This window comes from Arachis ipaensis, chromosome B01 (genome assembly GCF_000816755.2).
Source record: "Arachis ipaensis cultivar K30076 chromosome B01, Araip1.1, whole genome shotgun sequence".
NCBI classification, from domain to species: Eukaryota; Viridiplantae; Streptophyta; class Magnoliopsida; order Fabales; family Fabaceae; genus Arachis; species Arachis ipaensis.
The window spans coordinates 134,035,541-134,042,584 of record NC_029785.2 but is presented as its reverse complement, the minus strand read 5'-3'; positions in this window follow the sequence as shown (position 1 = coordinate 134,042,584).

The following is a 7,044-nucleotide window of genomic DNA, read 5'->3' as shown; positions in this document are numbered from 1 at the left end:
GGAGTAATGCAAATATATATTAAAATATAAAATATATATTAAAAATAAATTAAATCAATATATATTTACGTATAGATATATATGATTAATTTTAATATATAAATAATATTTTTATTAAAAGAATGGATAAAAAGATAATTAGCTTTTTATATAAGCAATAATTTCAATCAAGATTGGTATAATATGAACTGATCACATTATGACATCCACTTCGTCCGGTTACAATTGGACCTTCAGATTAGCAGAATACTAACCGTACACGTGTCATATCCGTACTCGGTTTATGAATGAAAGGAAACAGCTACTGATCCTCGGAATTCGTCACTTTCTTCCTTGCATCAATCATATCATTATCAAAGATTTAATTTGGTTTCCTAAATTTGATTGGTAATTTAGTTAACCTTTTTAAATTTAAGTTATTTTAATTTGGTCTGACAATAATGTCTATAAAAAATGAGTTTTCAGTGTATTATTGTCATTATATTGTTAACATTAATAACATATAAAATGCGAATTTTTTTAAATAAATAAAATAAATATTTTAATTACTGATATACGTAATTTAGTGAGTATTTACTAATTTACATCATATTATTTATCTCGTTTATAGTATAAATGAGATAAATATAGACGTATATCGTTTACACTGTAAACAAGATAAAGCATAAACACATGTCAACGTATCACATTTACATACGTGTATGACATGATTTTTATCTCGTTTACAGTATAAACGAGATAAGTAATAGGGAGCGTCTATAAATAAAACTTGTTCACAACGCCCTAGGCTCCACCGTGCACGTACTAAACCCTCATTTCTCTCTCTCGACTTTAAGGTTAGTGTTTTTTTATCGTTCAAATTAATAAACGTATGTGTTTTTATTTATGGTACTTTTATAGAATTAATGTTTTAACACATAAATAGATTTGCAGATATTTAGATAACACAGAATAGGTTAGTTAACTATTTATTAATATTTGTTATGTGTATAATTTATTTATAGTAAAAATTAAATAATAAATTAATTTGATTTAATTAGTTAAGTAAATGTTTTTATTAGTTATTTTTTTTAAATACATAAAAGAAATATATGTTAGTTAATATTAGTTAATTTTTTATTAGTTAATATTTTCCTGTGCACGTTAAAAATATTAGGCACATATGTTCATTACCATCGAGGCAAAACAGACGATTACCATCGAGGCAAAACAGACGAAATCGAAATACACTATTCTTCGTCGGTGCTAGCATCCTATACCCAACTCTATCGACCTCTTTTCTCTCCCCAAGCGTCATTATCATACTCTTTAACTCGGCCAATAAATTTGCTCTTTGAGTTTGCAGCAGCGCATGACTCTCACATTCAAATATAATTTTATTCTCACTGTTTCTCATCTGACAGTTAGGATACATTATCACAACAAAAAACCACTCCTACTATACATTTTGGCTAAGTTTTTGGAAGAAAAACGGAAGAGAAGAAAGACTGAGAGTTTGGTGAGAAATACCAACGGTTTACTGATCCTTTTATAGATGGTTGATTTTTGTTGTACCAAATCTCGTTTAATGTGTAAACTTTTTAACTTAGCATGTGTAAACGGGATAAGTATGGCCGTATCTCGTTTACACTGTAAACGAGATACATCTAACCCGCTATTTCACATGTAACATGTGTGCAAACGTAATACGTTTCACGTGTTTGTGCCTTATTTCGTTTACACTAAGCTATAAACGAAATACAACCATACTTATCTCGTTTATATCGTAAACGAGATAAGTAATTTGATGCAAATCAAAAAATACTTACCAAATTACATGTATCGGTAATTAAAATATTTATTTTATTTATTTAAAAAAATCCTATAAAATGCTTAAAGAGAGAGAGAGAGAGAGATAAAAGATTTACCCACTTGAATGAAAGGATAAATGGTGATGGCTTGGGGAGAGGTGTCTCCAATGTCCTTCCAAGCTCTACTCCCTTGTGTTCTTCCTCGACAACTTCCACCTCTTTACAAGCTTCTTCAATTTCAACCTCTTCCTCTTGGTAGCTTTCTTCCAATTCAATCTCTTTTTCATTGCTTACCAAGGGTATGGGAGGTTGTGCACATTCTTCTATGATCTCAATTTTATGTCCAATGGGAGAGGATTCAATTGTAGATAGAAACTCATCAGTGATTGAATCCTGATCAACATCTTCAAAGTCTTCAACCATGATATATGTTTTGGAGGTTGTACACCCTCCTCAACATCAATATCAAGCTTCTTGAAAGAGGGCTCTATAATTCTACATTCCCATGGACTTTCAACATCTCCTAAACCTTCAACCACTCCTTCCGGCTCAATTGTCTCTACTCCCTCCCCTTGTTGTAATTCTTGCTTCAACTCCTCTTCTTCACCTTGAAACTTCAGGTTCACTCCCTCACTATGCTCCTTGGTTGATCATCCAAATTCGTCAATAGGAGTACTTGGGATGCATGAGCTTAGGTGGGATGTCATGTGGTTAATGACTTCCGCCATGGTAGCAACCATGACTTCTAGCTTCTTTAGCTCCTTTTGCTTCTCTTCTTGCCTTTGGATATAAGAGCTAATATCTCTTCGTTGTTCTTGCAAGAAGGTTTGGAGAGCTTCATCCATTGGAGAAGGTGGTGGAAGAGAGGGTTCATTGTTTGGGAGAAAGGGTTCATAATTGGAAGGTAGTTCATCTTGGTAAGGGTATGGAGATGGTGTATATTGAGGTGGTTCTTAGGAGTAATTGTGTTGGAATTGTTGTGGTTCCATGTATGGTTCATATGGCTCATAAGATGGTTGGTATGGTGGATAAGGATTAGGGTCATATAGAGGTGTTTGGTGGTAGGGGGCTTGTGAGTTTAGTGGTTCAAAACTATGTTGAGGAGGTGGTTCATAGGCATATGGTGGTGGTTGTTGACAATCATAAGGCGGTCCACCATATCTATTGGATTGATATGCATCTTGGAATGACTCTTGCTCATAGTACATTGGTGGAGGTTGTCGCCATGAAGATTGATCATATGCTTGAGTCTCCTCTCACCTTTGATTGTTCCATCCTTGATGCATGTTCTCATTATAATTTCCATTCCCTACAACATAGTTAGAACCAAACTCATAGCCAAAGTGGTGAGAATTCATAGTAGCAAGAGCAAATAAAGACAAAAACTAACAAGTAACAAGAAAACAAGATGCTACAACTAACAAAAACTAGCAAACAAACCAAAATCAAGCTATTCACAATATTAACATATGTACAATAACCAATAACAAGCACACATTGCAATTCCCCGGCAACGGTGCCAAAAACTTGATGTTGAGATTATCGTCGGTTAGGAATTTCACAAAATAATTCCGTTGATAGTATAGTTCCCAACTAACAAACAATCCTTCATCAGAGTTTAATTTTTGGTTGTCACAAGTCCAACCTAATAAAAATAACCGAGAGTATTAGTCCCGGGTCATTCTCCCTAAAAATCACAATTGAGTGCTCAATTATTGGTTATGAGGTTCAAGGGGGTTGGGTTGATAAAACAAAAGATTAAAAAGGCAACAAAAGTAAAGCAAGCAATTAAAGAAAGCAATTACTAAAGAGAGATATTCACAGCAATGATTGAGAATATAGGCTTTCTATCCTAGTCATCAATTATCATACAATGATTAACAAGAGCTAATCCTATTTAGTCATCTCCAACATAGGAAAAAGGTATAATGTTATCTTCACTTGAGAGAAAGTCAAATAAGACTAGTTAATCTCAATCCAAAAGTCCTAATAAACTCACTAATTGAATTAGCAAGAGATTAGAGTCAATGAAAATAATATTAACTAACAACTCTAGATCACCAATATGAGTTGGGTATCAATTACTAAAGATTGCCTAATTTCTCTTTCCAAGCCAAGAATGCTAAAAAAGCTACTCTAACATCCAACCAAACATTTTGTCAAACACTTGGAAGACATAAAAGGAAAGCATAGTAAAATTGCAATAATAATAAAGTCTACTACTACCCAATGCAAGAAATCATCAATAACTAAACATCAATAACATAAAAACATCAAAATTACATTAAAGAGAATCCAAATCCAACAATAGTGCATGAACATAAAAATGACATAAAAGGAAAATTAACAAGAAAACTTAAGAGAACAAAGTGGTAGGAACAATAAATTGCAAGGAAAATTAAATGAAAACAAGAATTAAACCTAAATCTAAAGGAGATCTAACCTAATTCTACCCTAATTTTAGAGAGAAGAGGGAGCTTCTCTCTCTAGAAACTACCTAAAGCATGATCCTACACTATCTAATTGCTCTCCCTTTGTCCAATCTTGAATTATGCATGAAATAGCCTCAGAAATGAGTTGGATTTGGGCCTGGTTGGCTCAGAAATCGCCCCCAACGTATTGCCTTTAATGAGGTCACGTGCCTAACGTCACGCATGCGCGTGGTCGACGCGTGCGCGTCGCATTGCAAAATTACTCCTCATGTGTGCGCGTGGCTGATGCGTGCACGTCGCTGGCAGATCTCCTCCTCACACGTACGTGTAGATGACGCGTGCGCGTGGCCTTCAACTCAGCAAATCCTCATTTCCTCATGAATTCTCTACTTTACATGCTTTTCTCTTCACTTCTTCCATCCAATACTTGTCTTATGAATCTGAAATCACTTAACAAACATATCAAGATATCGAATGGAATTAAAGTGAATTAAATTTAGCTATTTTAAGGCCTAAAAAGCATGTTTTCACTCTTAAGTACAAAATTAGGGAGAATTACAAAAGCATGCTATTTCATTAAATAAATGTGAGATAAGTTGATAAAATCCCCTAAATTAAGCACAAGATAAACCACAAAACTACGCATTGGAAGGTGAAAACTGGATGTCAAAACTGCTTGAGTAGGCTTCCAATGCAACTTTCTAGTTGATACAAAAATACCAAAATTCACAACAAACAGTTATAGCAACGAAATCAGAAGCAACATCTAACAATTCCTTAATTATACCCAAATCAAAGGCAACATCCAACAAGTATCATCCATTGTACTCAAACCCTACATCAATCAACACCAATTATTAAACACTAACCAATTAGTTCTGTCAAGCGAGATTTCGAAGCTGGAGCAGGGGACGCCTTATTATATTCGTCGAATGAGAGCAGGGAGGCTTCAATGGCGCTGCCAACAACAACATGCAGCAGCAGCGGCACACTCTTGGTGAGAAGGAGAACTCCCTTGTTCCTCGCACTTGGGTAGCACGACGTCGTTGCGGCGGAGCTGGGCGAAACTGCGATTAACGCGCCAGTTAGCACGTTGACGGGATGAAAGCTTTGCGGCATCCTGGACCTAGCTATGGTAGTCGGCTGGTGCCCGCACGCGGTGGACGGAGGCGCTGCTTCCGTTGACGGTGGAGGAGAACGTCACGCGATGAATCTGGTAGTGTAGTGTTGCCGTTGATGGTTTTGGAGTTTTGCTGCGGTGAAACGATGAAAAAAGAGGAGAGAGTTTAGTTAGGGTTAATTTAATTTATTTGGATGAATTTTAGATGTTGCTGAAGTGAAGTGAGTTTCGGAATCCCAGTCCAACAGGAGTTGGCAGATTTTTAGTTGAACCCCTCTTATTTTTTAGCATTATTGTTAAAATAATTATAATTAATTAAGTTGTTCAATTTTTCACTAGTTAAGAGTTAGTCCATATACTTTTTCTTATTATAAAAGACGTAGGCATACAGAAAATGATTTTTGGAGATAATCATGGCATACCATACTTCATGTGCATGAATGCGTTGCTTGTGATTCCTTAACTATTGAAAGTGACCGGTGGAAATAAATATTCGAATTTTATTTTATTTTTCGCCATCTGTTCGATCCTTTGGCACTCAAAACACACAGGTAGGTATGAATATTAGGCTTTTGTCAAAACAATTACTTCGTTTTTTGTCGCTCCTTAAGTTTGTTTCACATATTCACACGAAAGTCGAAACAATAATTTTATTCCATACCTTATGAAACTTTTCTTCTTGGTATCGAAAAATAATTATTGTTTTAAATATGGTTCATTCTACAAATTTAGAAATCATTTCAAAACCAAATCATGCATGCATGCAAGCAGCTGATTCAAGACATCTTCGATCATTCTTAGTGCACAAGCTAAGAATTCCACCGTGTCTGAACTCTGAAGTCTAATAAAAGAAAATTAAACCCTTGTGAAAGCCAGAAATTAATTCCAGAACTCAGATTTCTCTTGCACATCCATGCGATTCTTTCAATGATGGACCTTCCATAACATAATTTCTCACCTGCTATTGCAACTAGGGCTGGTAATGGGTAAAGTAGGGTAGAGTTTGGACTCTACCCTAATTCTACCCGCAAGTTAAAATTTTTATTAAAACTCTACTCTACTCTACTCGCGAGTTGAGAATGTCTTAACCCTAACTCTACCCGCACACTAAAGTTTTAAACCTTACTCTATTATACCCTACTCACATAAATATCAAGTTTTTTTAAGTAAATATAAAATTCAATCATTTCAAATTTTATACATATTAATAATATAAAAAATAAAAAACTAATGCTCCAAACTATTAAATTAACTAATTAGTTTAATGGTTGTTCATTTATTATAAGTCGTTACATAAGGGAGATTGTGGGTTCAACTTTCATTTTTTTCACTATGTATCTAATTTTAGCAGGTCGGGTAACCTACTCTACCCGAACAGATTGGATCGAATTGGGTATTCGTAGGTAGAATATAAATTGCCAGTCCTAATTGCAACATGTTATCAGTTCCAACTTCCAAGTGTTTTTACATATAAAATTTAGAACACCAACGAATCTTATGAATGAAATGAATTAATTTGTACATATGAAAGATAGTCTTAGTGATTAAAATACCCAAGTGTTTTTTTATCTTTTTTTGATAAAAAAAGATAGTTTATATTATCTTTTGTAATTACAAAACTAATAATTTCGTTCATTCAATGAATAACTTAGATCATCTTTCTAAATTTTCTTAGATTATTAAAATAATAATTTATATAGTA